The sequence below is a fragment of the Anarhichas minor genome, unplaced genomic scaffold, assembly GCF_050575085.1.
Source record: "Anarhichas minor isolate MPS153535 unplaced genomic scaffold, ASM5057508v1 ptg000028l, whole genome shotgun sequence".
NCBI classification, from domain to species: domain Eukaryota; kingdom Metazoa; phylum Chordata; class Actinopteri; order Perciformes; family Anarhichadidae; genus Anarhichas; species Anarhichas minor.
The window spans coordinates 13593118-13607659 of record NW_027466474.1 but is presented as its reverse complement, the minus strand read 5'-3'; positions in this window follow the sequence as shown (position 1 = coordinate 13607659).

The window sequence follows — 14542 nt, the reverse complement described above, 5'->3', positions numbered from 1 at the left end:
CTTTCACAGGCCGCTGAGGCAGGTAGAGGTGTGTTCAGCTTCACAGACAGCTTGCGCACAGCTGGGAAGGATTTCCCTAATGCTAACACTAATGCTAACCGTGATGCTGCGCTCTCGCGGCTCCTGTCAATCCTATGGTGTGGTGGCTAGCTATAGCTAAAGTTAGCCAACTAGTGCTGCACAACTGTCAACACTTCCTCAGCTCACTAACTCGCTAGCGATCCACGGGTGTTGGTCTTCGTCACCACCGTCGTTTGTTGCGGGAGTAGCAGGTGCTTCCATTTCTGCTTCCATCATGAAATCAGTCATCGTAGAGTGGAATTCTACTCATGTAGTCGCACTAGCTATAGCATATAGCATCCTGGGCATCACTGGGAATCAAAACACCGCGGCTTTGAGAGCACTTGTTTGCAATTGCGCATTAACGTGATTAACCAATGATTTAACTTACAAGCTAGGACCACTGATTCGCCAAACCTGCTTGCTTGCAGTCTGTGTTCCACCACAGTCCCCGACGTTGGTCTCATGATTCATTTTGTTTCTAAAGATAGATTTGATTTTGTAGCGAGTAACGAAGGTTTCAGGGGAAATGTATCGGAGTAAAAGTATCAGTTTTCTTTGCAAAATGTAGTGAAGTAAAAGTCAACAGAAATATAAGTCGTAAAGTAAAGTACAGATATCCAAAAAAACGACTTAAGTACAGTAACGAAGTATTTCTACTTCGTTACTGTACACCACTGCATCCTCCATTCAGGGAAGGCTAAATGAGGGCACAATGATGCACAAGCAGAGTCACAGAGCTAGTCTCGTCTCACTTGGGAGCCAACACGGAGGGAGTGTATTTTGAGCAAGCATTGTCCAATATAAATACCTCACAAAGAATATGCCTGCATTCATTGTTTTGATGAAGAATGGCATAAACCGGCAAGCTGGCGCGTTTAATGAACGTACAGCCTCAGACGGACGCAGCCGTAAAGTATTCTCCGCTGCCCTGTTCCGTGAAGTTATAAAAGCCAGTGCGAGTAAAGCGTGATAGGTTTGTCACAGAGGCAGCAGTGTATTTTGGGAACAATGGGTTTGGAGACCTCCGAGTGCCACCAGGAGGTTACAAAATCAGAAGCTCTAGTGCCGCAAACAGCTTGAGTGGTGCAATTTCATGCTCAGAGTAAATAAAAACGTGTCGGAAATCAGCAACACCATCCACTAATGTTTGTTACTTGGCATCTAGCGCGCCATTTGTAGATGAGCAAACAGTCTCCATACAACATCCCGAGAATGGTAAAAGCCATTGAACGAGTTCTTCTGCTCTCCTCTGTGTTTATAGGCACACAAATAGCCCGGTGCTGGAGTGATCACATAAAAGTCCGGGACATTTGTTATGACCCCCGAGAGGATTCTGGTCATGCATTCAAATATAAAGTCCTTTCATCCTCCCTAGCTCCTCCGCAAACTCACAAATGTGTAGGCATGTGCTTTCGCCACAGCTGTCCGAGGCGGCATCCATCTCTGTAACTCAGCATGCAGGGGTTACTTTAGGGGCAACCTGCTCATTACTCCGAGTGTTGTTAGCCAAAGTACACACGCACCAATTCATCAGCACACGCCAATTTGTCAGAGCCACTCACTCCTGCTTGTTAGCCCGTGCTTCACGTCTGAGAGTTTAAGTCTAGCGTGTGTGCCGGCATGCTTTACGTGCGTGTAAGCATATCAGTGATGCAGTGCTTCCTGAGTGTATTGCATGGGATGTGAAAGAGGTGAAGTGTAGGTGCACCATTGTCCATCTGTAATTTTTTTTCTTCCTCTGCCTGGCCATTTCCTGCAGCCCACTCTTTCCCCACAGCAGACGATGTGTGTGCGCACGTGCAGACTGACTTATCTGTTGCTGCAGAGCTATGGCTGGGGGACTGCAGAGGATATCCTTTATCAGACTGATTAGAGAGGAGGAAAGGAGCGATGGACGGTGGGAGGGAGAAAAGACGGATAGGAGGGGGGAATAGAGCCTTCTCAGGTAAACACACCCCAGGCGCTGTTCGATCCCAACACTTAAACACACGCATGCTCAAAGCCGCAATCCAATTATTCACCGCGAAACTCGGCTTTCAACAAGCTCTAACCCCATTTAAGAGGTCTCCTCACCCAAAGGATCTATTTTAATAAACAGTGGCAAACAAGTGTTGACCAAAAGGCAGCAAACCATTGCTCTGCGCTTTCTCTGTTAACTACTTAATTAATCAAGTACTTTGGCTATAATGACCCGGAGTTCATTCTTCAAAGTAACTATTTAGAAGCGAAAGTGTAAGAGAGAGGAGTATCTTGGGAAGCTTAAAGAGAGACCTTGGGATACTGTGTAGCGAATAAACACGGCAGCCTGGTAGTCTTCTGTGTGATGGTAATATGGAGTGTTAAGAAATGCACTTAAGCTGCCCAGGTGCTCACACACCCAACATGCAAACGCCGCAGCTTCAAAATTTAAAATGCACGCAAGCGTTGGTTTACTTTATATAAAAACAATGCCTTTTTAAACTCCATCTTTTTTTATGTGAATAAATCGCATCCATTGAGTCCAGACCAGAGGGAGAGTTGCTACCCAGAACTCATTTACATAAACACTTACTGTTCAATGCACAGAGAGAGGGCAGGCTAAAGTAGATTGACTCTCATGTACCCATCTCATTAAACATTTATTAAACATAGTTAAAGCAGAGATTGGGTCTCATTGTATAAGAAAACACAGTTTAAAAGCCGCACGGAGAAAATGGAATAGACATTTAGTAAATAAAGATTGCATTTTTCGAAAAGTGGAGGGAATTGAATTGCACTGACCTGTGCTTGCATCACACTTGCTGATATGTTGACAAGTAGTAAATAGCAGCAGGTCTCAGACCTCTCCATTTTCCTATTTATTCCGTTTATGCCTTTTGCTCGCCAACAGCTCTCCTGTAAACCATGAAGCCGGGGCCAGAGGGCCAGTCATCATCTTGTCGTCATCTTGTCATTATCTGATGGGAGCACCGATAACTTCCTTACTGCTTCCTTGTTGGGGTGGGAAGGGTCAAAGAAGTCGGCTTGTGTCAGAAATGGAAAAGAAACTGTTGGAGCTCGAGCTGTGCTATATTGATGGCATTGACATATGTAGCAGACTGTGATTTGAATTCGCAAATCCTCATTATAGCCTAAGCCTGTCTGAAGACAGCATTATTAACATAGTGAGAGGCATGCATGCCCCCATGAATACTAAAGTCCTGTTTGCCTTCAGTGGAGGATTTGCTCCCAAATCGATTGGAAAAACATGTACTCTGCATCAGTATGAGTTTGAGAACTTGGCATTGTTGAAGTTAAGTCAGTGTTTTTCACCTACTCAGCACATTAGCAAAAATGTTAAACTCAAGGTTAACATATTCACAGTGGACATCCTTTTTGTTAGTCAATGATTCATCATCGTCATTTTTCTTCTTTTTTTATCAGTCTATTTTGATCTCAGGCCCGTCAAAGATCACAATTTTACAGAGAATGATGATCTGGGCGTGACTTCCAGAATTTGAGTCAGCAACGTTTTACTCATCGTTGTCTAATTTACAAAAAAAAAAAGTCATTATGCATGCGCAGGCATATACACACACACACACACACTCCCATGTGATCTCCTGCTTTGGCTTGCCCTTGCTCCTCTCACTGTTTGCAAACAGAGCTGCCCTGGAAGCCTCTGGCTGGCCTCTCCGCTGCTAATCAGAGCTCCCACACACACCATGGCCTTTCTAATGCTCCTGCCACAAACACAAGTGCAGTATCCAATATTAAAACAGACAATAACCTTTCTCAAAAGGATTTTTTTCTTTTATGTGGCCAATAGGCCGATGTTATGTGCCATCATTTTATATTGTAGAGTTAAGTCTTTTATCCAGGGCTAGAATATCTGCGCTCCACGGTGAAGCACAGATATTCTATTTTATTCGTGGTCAAGCCTGGTGATATTTTAAAGAGTCATGTAACATGAAATCCCTAAACAGCTAGCCCGGCTCAGTTGGAAGTTAACCAAATCTACCTAAGCACCTCTTAAATTCACTAACTAACATGCTATATCTTGTGTGTTTAATCCGCACAAAGGCCTTCCTGAAGTCCTGGCGTCGCTATGAGGCTGGAGAATTAAGTCACTGTTCCTACCGGAGAGACAGTCCAGCACATAAGCCCTTAAAACCACAACTTGTTGACTTTACACTTGCTGCTATAGGTCGACACTTTCTTGGGTCAGAGTCAAGCTAGCTGTTTCCTATTGTTTCCAGTGCTAGGCTAAGGTAAGCTAACTGGCTGTTGGCTCTGAGCTTATATTTATTGCTTGAACGTTAGCATGCCATTGATCTCCTCTTTTAACTATCAGTGAGAAAGTGGACAAGCATTTCCCAAAATGTCAAACTATACTTTAAGGAGCTACAGTTAATAGTGCATTTCTGGATCCATTTTGTTGTTTGATGCTGTATTTATTCTTAGTAGTTGATGTTACATCATGTTGACATTTTTCAATGGCAGGTAGCCTTGACAAGAGTTAGCCTAATACAAAAAATAATAATAATAAATAATAATAATATATATATATATATATATATAAATGTCAAGTGTTAGTATCAGTTCTTCAAAATTGATGGGAAACATTTCTCTCTCGACTCACTATTTTGCCCAATGAAAATCACACTGAAAGACACTGGCATTGATTTCTGAGTTGATTCCTGTCCATACAGCAACAGTGACTCCCATGGTTTCTCAAGTGCAAACTTTTGCTGTCTTGCTGCTGCTGCCCACACATAAAGCAGCTGGATGCCTCAAGTCCAATCAAGTGCTCTGGAGATTAGTCAAAAGTCATTATCTGGAAATAGAGGATATCTAACTGGGGCAGCCAGCTGAGGGAAAGTGGTGGAATATAAGGTTATTCCAGCTAACTCGAAGAAAGAATTCAACATCCGACTGTGTGTAATTCTGAGCGTGTGCAAGTCTGTGTTTGCTATAGCTGTGTGCTAGCTTGTAGGTCTCTGTGTGATCTTTTGCCCTCTGGGCTGTAATTAATTAGAGTTGCAACAAGGCCTGATTAGGATTCCTCTGTGATTCACAACCTCGGCGACCTCTCCATCCGGCCTGCACGACTGATTCCAATGTACTGGTATGTTGTGCACTGCTCATTTAGCTACTTGTCAAACGTGTACTACCTATGGATGTGTGCATTGACCAGGAATGCACAATTGTATAAGTTGTTTTAAAAAGGTGGGCGGTTTTAAGAAATAAATAAAAATGAAAAAAGAAATAAGCATGACTCATTCTTCCTTTGAATGTGGTAATGGTTTATAGGTACATTGTTTATGAATGTGATTCAGCAAAAATTAGTAAATCCCTCTTTGCATTGGGCTGTGAAGCTGCCACTAGGGATATCTTGAACACCACAGCCTCTTGTCCTTGGCCACTAAGGAGTACTTCCACTAGCCAGCTATTGAAATTGTTTCTTTTGATCCCACATTTCCAAATTACGATTCTAATTCACACCATGAAAAATTAATTACCATTTTCTTGGGTTTCAAAGAGAATGCGTATGATTAGATTCGTGAACACGGCTGGTATTAAATATGTTAAACAGAGGCTTTCTTTTCTTTCTCGGGGACATTTTTGTTGCTTGGTCAGGGTGCAGCGTGTTGAATTAGTGATGACCTTCATGGCGTGACACTCTTAAAGAGGCTGTCTGAGAGTCAGAGCCTAGGTGTAAGAAGGCACTCTGCTCCGCTAATACAAACGGTGCTTCAGCAATTATTCAACAATCCAGCGGAAGAACTAGATTTGTAAAATCTCCGGTCCTGCTGTGACACTCGAGGAGGGTATTATATATAAAATGCATAACACGTCAGAGGAGAAGGAAAACACAGTCCTAGTAGCTGTCATAATGTTTTTTTTCTCTCCTTAGAGCAGGAAGGATAAACTCAGCAGTCCATGTTACTCACAGAATTTTAACATCTTCATATCATCCCATTCTGACAGGGAGAGAAAGAAACAGGAATAGACTTATACAACAGGGCTGCTAACATCCAATGAAATGATGAAGAAATGATTTATGCCTGATCATGCTTAACATGATTAAAACAGCTTTGATTAACATCTACTTACCACTTATACTTCTGTTGTCTCTCTGCATATCTGCATGTATATGGGAAAGCTTGTACTGGTAATGTTCATTTAAGTGCTTCGTTTGATCCGAAAGTTTCATTCAACTCCAGTGCTTTGATCAAGAACATGTCTTTACCCTTCGCTGTATCCTTCAAACAACTACTCTTATTGTTCTTGCTAATTAACGACTGTTCTTTCAGTATTTCATTTATATGTCGAATTAAGTGTCTTTCTATCTCGACTGATTGCCGAGTGTTTAACTTCTTTGTCTCAATCATTAAGCGATATTTAGGTATATAATTAATTTCTTTTGCAGGAAACACAATTGATTCATTAAAAAGAGGGGATTCTCCTTATCGTTTTCCCAGAAGGTTTGCACCCACAATTTCTATGTTCTATTTCAAGCACATAAACCGTTCAGTCGAGGCCAGTCCCAATCAGCACACATTTAATGATAATGGTGGACTCTCACTAAGCTATTCAAAGTTAGTTGACCTTACAAAATTAAAATGAAAGGAAATTAATTTTCATTGAAATTAACAATATGCTTAACAAGCAATGGCATTTTAGTAAAGCTTGAAAGGTTTTCCATCACCTCTTATATGACTATTTTGAAAAAGGATTTTTTCTTTTTACACTTTTCTCTTTATTGAATATTATTGACAGTGAATAAGCTTTGATTTGTCCAAACTGTTTTGATGAATAGTCACACATTATTCAAGATATTCAGGGGAATAAAAAGAAAATATTTCTTAAAATCAACCATTCCTTGGCATATTAAAGTAAAACAGTTTGAGCTTTGGGGGTGGCTGATCGAAATAAGGAGAGATAGAGATTCGCCTCTCATTTCTGAAGCCATGGCTATTGATTCTACCGCACACTGGAATACTCTATGGTGATCCATTTATCTGTTAATCTGTCTACGACCAGAGGTGAAGAGCCAAAGCGGACGAGAGCCAGTACACCAAAGTCTACACAACATCCTATAAACTAATTAATCAATGTTGGGCCTTAGCAGAGGCCAAGAAACCTGCAGGAGAACTGCTGAAGAGCAACACTGCCACCTGCTGCCGCTGAGGTCCAATTCATCAAAAAGTACAGGAAGCTTTGGCACCAACCCTGGCATTAAGATGAGAAAACAGGCCTTGCCAAATGCTGTCATATTGTGTTTTCTGGTTAAAAGAGACGACCACTGATTCGGCTGTTGTGAAGCTGAGGGAGATGAGCATATGGCCACAGCAACTAATACTGGACTCATCGGCAATGTTAATTAAAATTCACAGATTTAATAGAGATGGAGAGTTTGGCTTGAGCAGCGTTCAAGGTTAGTGTAAGATTTATGCAGGATACATGGATTAAATGTTGTTGGTAATGCTGGAATCAATTGCCAGCAACCTTTTACAGCAATCTGTCGGTGGAATTAAGAATTAGGCGTATTCCGTTTCCCATGAAAAAGAATATAGAAAATCAATCTGGTGCTGAACATACGGATATGTTTCAGACTTAACATTGAATAGTCCTCATTAGTCAGTTTCTAGATGCACTATAAAACAGGTTGCTGTTGTATTTTCTAACTTCTGTATTACTATACAGCATTATCACGTTCTCTTGTAACTACCTCTGCGACCCAAACGTGAGTAAATGTGTCATTTTCTGGACTTCTAAAACATGTTCAAAATCGCGATTCTAAGCGCCGAGAAGTATCAAGCTGATTATACAAACCTAAGAATGCTTTTGTGAGATGTTAGAGAAGGCTAGGAGTCCCCAAACAGAATATTAGATTTAGTCAAACAAAAGCTCCCTTTTGCTGGCGTGGTACAGTAACTACTCTGTATTCCCCTACATATTTCCAGAGACCATACAGCAGGAAATCCCAATAAAGGAATCATTCAAAGAGGTCCTTTTTCAAAGGTAAATGTCTGACATTAAAAGCCTCTTTTGAAGTGAAATGAAACAGAATTTTAATGCAGCGCCATCCACCACCTATTTCTGCAGCTTATTGCCGGATAAATTGATTAAAGATCAGTGGGAACTTCATGTGCACTTTGTGGGCCTCTTGAGGCTCGAGGGAACTTCAGCTAATGTCATGCATCTTTCTCAACAACAATGATATAATTACCTCCAAATCCTCAAAGCAGTTGTTGATGTTTACAGCGATGTGTCATCACGATATTAACAAAAATATGTTTCGTTTATCCTCAGTCCTGGCATAGGTTCATGTATCGCTATCATAAAACACAGGCCACTGGAAGGAGTTTATGCCCTACAGCATCTGTAGCGGTGATTAAATGGAAAGTCACTCTCAGTTAATTAATCAAGGACACTTGCCATATCAGCTCGTATACTTATAAATGGCTTAAAATGTACGTTAACTTGTTTGTTTATTCCGCAGTCTCAACATCTTCCTTCTACTGCATAACTTTCCATATTGCTCTCAAGCTACTCTTCAGCCATGCTTCATCATCCTATTTTTGTTCAGACGGTTTTTGCCCTCATGGCCTCCGACCTGTTTTAATTCTCATCGCCGTAATCAAGCTCGTTTCCAGCTGTAACGGGTAGCGGTTTTCTGCTCCGACCAGCCCGCTGTCCGCTTCCTACCCAACACCGAACGGGTGACAAAGTTAGCAAGCTGGTGACCATCGGGGAGCATGTAGCAGCTTAATAAGAGCCGGGTATTTGGTGGAGACCAAAACAGAGCTACAAGAAGAGAGAACGGGCCTGCTGGGCATGCATTTGCCACGTGGACAAAAACCCGACGATGTTACTCCACATCTGATGCGTGTATAAATATGTCAAATAAACACAGACAAAAAATATATATATATTTCTCCATATATGTATAGAAATAAAATTGTTCGAAAGCGATGGTGCCACCTGATTTGGTACTTACAAAGAACTTCACACACAATCTTCGTGATGGATTGACAAATAGCTTGTGTAACCTAGTTAAGGACTGACCAGAGTACAGTGGCTGCTGAGCATTGCCTGCTGAGAGAGCAGCTTTGGAAGTGGCACATTCTTCTTGCAGTACAGCGGTGGCAGTGCCTTATAGTAATCATTGTCCCATTTCCCTTTGGGTGAGACAGAAACCCTCAAGAATGAGTCTAGCCAGATCTTTCGTGGCCAGTCTACCCTCTTCATTTCCTCTGGCTCGGGGCACTGATGTGTTACCAGTGTAGAAATGTTATTTTTCTCACGTCTTTGCCCAGCACTGAGCTGAAGCTCCTCTGACCAAAATACACATTGTGTGCTCACGGTGTCCCTCTGCTCTTTTCCCTCAAGTCTGTAAAGTGGCTGAGCAAATTGCTGAAAAATGAAGACACACTGCAATTTAGCCGTTTCCCCAAAACAAACTAAATTAAATTAATGAGTGGAGCTGTAGACTTGCACAGCTAAAGAAACACAAAAAAAGAAAATGTGCTGCAACCAAATAACCAGAACAAACGACTTGCATTTAGGCCCGTAAATTGTTGACACTTTTATAGGATATAGTGGGATTTTAGTTGAGGTGGCTGAGCCCTGAACAACTTTGATTGAAGAGGGTGTCACTCGTGATCACATTCCTTCTTCTTTTAGGGCTGCTGAGTGCTCCTCAGCTCAGGATGGTGGACATGAGCTCTTGCTGCAAGAGTGTGGACATTTTAAGGAGCTATGTGAGAATTAACTTCTTTATCTTTGTATTTTTTCCACCAGCCTGGCATGTCAACCTTTTTTAACATATTGTTATTTACACCAACCTCTACTCTCCCGCATTCTCAACAGAAGACGGTAAAACATTCATCTTTTACTTGTGACATTTCCAAACGGCAAGACTGGTACCGATAATCTTTCATGGCTACTGATCTTTATACTTGATGTATGTGGAACCTTATTCCCGTGACCCAGTTCAAAGAATGGGCCACGTCTTAGAATAGAGTGCCTCGCATGTTGTACAGATTGAAAATCCCTTTGAGGCAAATGTGTAATTTGTGATTTTAGGCGATATATATATAAAGTTGACCTTGTCTCTCACCCAATTTGAGCTGGGATAGACTCCAGCCACCCGGGACCCTGCTGAGAATAATCGGGTATAGGTGATGGATGGCTTGATGGTTGGACAAAAAAAATGTACTTGACTTGATTGTGGGGTTAACACAGCATCTGACGTGCACAAAAATAATTCATGCAGCTTATGAAATACTTCCTGTCTACAAAATATTGTTGTAGATTGAATAAATACTGATTATTTTGTCCATGCTCCCGCACCAGTCTGCAGCAGAAAAAATGACTGAAATTGAACTTTTATCACTAAAGTTTCCAACAGTGTGTAGGATTTCGTGGCATCTATCGGTGTGGTTGCAGATTGCAACCAACTGAATACCCCTCGGCTCACTCCTCCATTTCCAAGACTCGCTCAAAAGTCCTCCTTGCCACGATAACACCACTTCAAGAGCAATGGAAGTCATTCGGTGGCTGGCGGTACCACGGTTTTGCAGCCTGCGGCTCACATTACCACAAGTGCGTCGGAGAACTACGGTGGCCTTCAGGTAATGTAAAAACGTGGAAGGCTCTCACTAGAATCAGTGTTTGGTTTGTTCCTTCTGGGCTACTGTAGAAACATGGCGGTGCAACATGGCAGACCTGGTGAAGACCCCCTCCCTCCGTTGATATGAAGGGCTCATTCTAAGCCAACGAAAATACAAGAATTCTTAGTTTCAGGTGACTATACACAAATAAGAATGATTATAATATTCCATTTCTGCTAGAAGATCCCCGAAAACACTGCACACTATCCTACACATTGCATGTTAGTTTATCACTATAAATGTATTCAGTTCTGCTTTATCAGCGGGGAGAGGTTTATAGATTGATGCTTCCTGAGGGTGACATACACAGATTACGCCTTAATATTAATTAATCATGATGGATAGGATTTGCCGAATGTAAATGGATTTAACAGATATTGCTAAATAAAATGCTGACCTGCACGCTCACATGTATGAACATGCGCTAAAAGCGTGTGTGGCCGGCCCGGCTATGTAAACAAGAGAGTGACTTAATTTGTTCTGGCAGATATTACTCCACTATATCTTTACACAGCAAATAGTTATTTGCTGCTATATTAATGCTCTGAATGTCTAATTTTGCACATATAAAGATTATCATTATCAACATTGCCACTTGTTTTGATGCAATGTTGTGCAAGCATTTTCTTTGATTTTCAGTTTTAAAATATACAGTATACAGGGACAAAGGCTCTAGATCCCCCATAAATGCATCCACTTGTGATAATATAGTTTTGATATGCAAGTATGCTTCTTATGACTTAACTATGTGCTGCTCACTTTGTAACAAGTATCACACTTTGTGTAAGCTGTTCACTTTCACTAAAGGGATAACCAGTGGTAAAATCTATACACTTGTAACATTACATATGTGTCCACCACATAGTGGAAGTATTGAGGGCCTGGTAGACAGCAGCAAAGTGTTTGAAAGACAAGTCGGCTGTGACAGAAATCAAGCTTTGGCACTCAACCATAACTTGCTTAGTGTGTGTGTACGTGTGTGTGTGTGTGTGTGTGTGTGTGTGTGTGTGTGTGTGTGTGTGTGTGTGTGTGTGTGTGTGGAGGTGGTTCTATTCTCCCTTCTTTGTGTGTGGTCAGGTGTGATGAATCAGATGCCATTTTGAAAATGCTGCTTATGAGTGTGTGGATTGACGTTGGAGGCGACAAGGGAATGTGGGGAATTAAGGAAGGAGTGTGAGCTACACTTAACAGAATGTGACAAGCGCAAAGTGACGATTTGGCCGAGGAATCAGGATGCTATGTTGTGTGCGTGCACACACACACACACACACACACAATCCTCACAAACACACACACTGCCGTGGAAAAGTGAGTACTAGCATGAGGGGACAATTTGATCTGTTCCACCAAACACAAATCAATGTCTATGTGGCTCTTTTTTCGAGATAAGTACACACATAAAGACACACGAATACACACACACACACACACACACACACACACACACACACACAGTCCCAATCAGTTGGGCTTTCTTAAACAGGGACAAAACAAAGTCATCCGAGCCTGCAAGAGGCTGTCCCAGGCTGGTGGTGACGGCCAGGATAGTTGCTATTAGACAGATTAACCTGAGGGATTCCTCCCCAACCCCTACTGCCGAGCAAGGACACAGCATTCTCTGTTCCTTTATATCTTTGTTTTACTCTTAGACTGAAAGAAACGTGGCGCCAATGTGTGAACAAAATGGACTAATCTATGAGTTCACCATCTTTGAATTTTATGCTTTTGCGGTATTATGATAAGAGGGAGATGAAAACTCTCAAGAAAAGATAAAAGTTTTGTCAGATGTTACGTCAAATATTTGCGATTTAATAAAAATGCACTACAACCACAGACTGCATTATACGCTCAAGCTCAAGAAGAAATACCTGTAATCTTCGGTTCATCTTTGTCACATAATATCAGATCATTGCTTCAAAGAATGATGTCGGGATAAGGCTTCTTTATGCTCAAGCATTCAACTTACGCTTGCATTAAAAATACAACACAGGACCACCAAGCCAGTCACTGCTAATCTACTGAAGAGACGAATGATAATAACGGATAGATGTGTGTAAGTATCATGAAAAAAGAAAAACAATACACGCTGGAAGCAGTTGGAAAAACATCGATGATACAGAGAGGGTGTCGGAGGAGAAGAAAGAAGAGGCGGAGGAGGAGGAGGAGGAGGAGAGAAAGGGTGAAATGCAGCAGGACGACAGTGACAGATGAGAGCCGGAGCTGACAGAGCGCTCAGCGATGGCAGTTTATCAGCATCTGGTCCGCAGGGTCACTTCAGCTCCCGGACTCCCTTTCTCATCTGTCTCCATTTCTCTCCCTTCCAGATCTCCTGACCCAACTTTCTCTCCCTCCCTCCCACCCCTCCTCTCTCTCGTTCTCTCTCACAGACTGACAGTTCTGACAGAGCACCAAAATGTGCAGTCAATGTTCCTTTTCCTTCCTGCTCCCTCATATACACACAGTGAGAAACGGCGTCCACGGAGACGCATCCGCACACCAATTAAGGCCGAGAAATACCACTAACAATGTAACAGGAGTTGTCAATAACATCGGAGATAGATTAACCAAAGGCTTTATTGCTTTGGCATTAACATATTTAAAATGCCAGCCTCCTTGGGCAAGACCAGGGGATTTACGCCGGCTGATTAAATGTGATGTTTCAGGATGAAATACGGCCTTGGTGAAAGGAAGAGGAGAAAGTCGGGGGAGGCCATGCTCACACCACATGTGTACGCCACCTTAATTGCATCGATGATTATCCCTCCACATTACGCTTTCCCTGCTCATATTTATAGTTGTGTCCAATTTTCATTATGCTCTTCATTATCGAGCATAAATAACCTGCGTAAATGTGCCGGCACACCACGACACGCCCCATAACATTGCCAAGTGATATCCATCTTGTCCCCCAGTGATCCGACATTACCTGGCTGACTTACGTCTATTAGCTGTGCGTGGCCCCTCCCACTCTATCAGGACAGCAGTCCGCAGATGACAGCATTAACTTTTAAGACTTTATAGCATCTTCTTTACCCAACACATACCATTAATCCACTTAATGGCCGCCATGACCCCTTTCATCGTGTTTCGTAAAATAAAAATATGAATAAAGCCCATTACGGTCTCCATTGTGGAGAGTCTCAGTGATAAATCAAAGCGGTTCTATTAGAAGGATTGCCAGGTTGGCCACACTAAATCATTGCTGCTGTTTGCTTTATTAAAGCTCTTTTTTTGGCCTGTTTTAATGCTTAAAGCTGGAATCTTTAACTTTGAGTCATATTTCAATCCCCTCCCGACCTTTAGTCAGTTGTTAGTGTGAAGGCTCCTCGGCTAATATTTACCCCGGTCTTTAAGTGAGATCTGTCCCTTTCACTTTTGGGATATGTGCTCACCTTAGATAAATGTTTCCTCTTGGTTACATCTAGTGGTGAACCCCGAAGCTGTTGCAAATGTTGAAATATGTGGAAGTGTGTTATTTTGTAGTCACTTTATGTTGTTGATTTCCTGTCACTTCCTATGTAATTGCCCTTGGTTTGAACAGACTATTAGTGTTGTCAGCCAAAATGTTCACCACCCACAGGGATGACACTCCAAGGCCAAACATGGTTAATGTGCAAGTGCTAACAAACCACCGCAAACACCACCATAACAAAACTAAAAACTTAAAGCTGCTCTAATCAACATTCTCAGATCAACAATGACTGTGTGTTTGGGAAAATTGTTGCTCGTGGCGACAAACCCACAATTCATTATCCCCCGACTCTGCAGTTCCTCTCGGCTAAACAAAGCTTTTTAACATCATTTTACTTATTGTTTTGGTTGAGTGGCCAGCTCCTTAG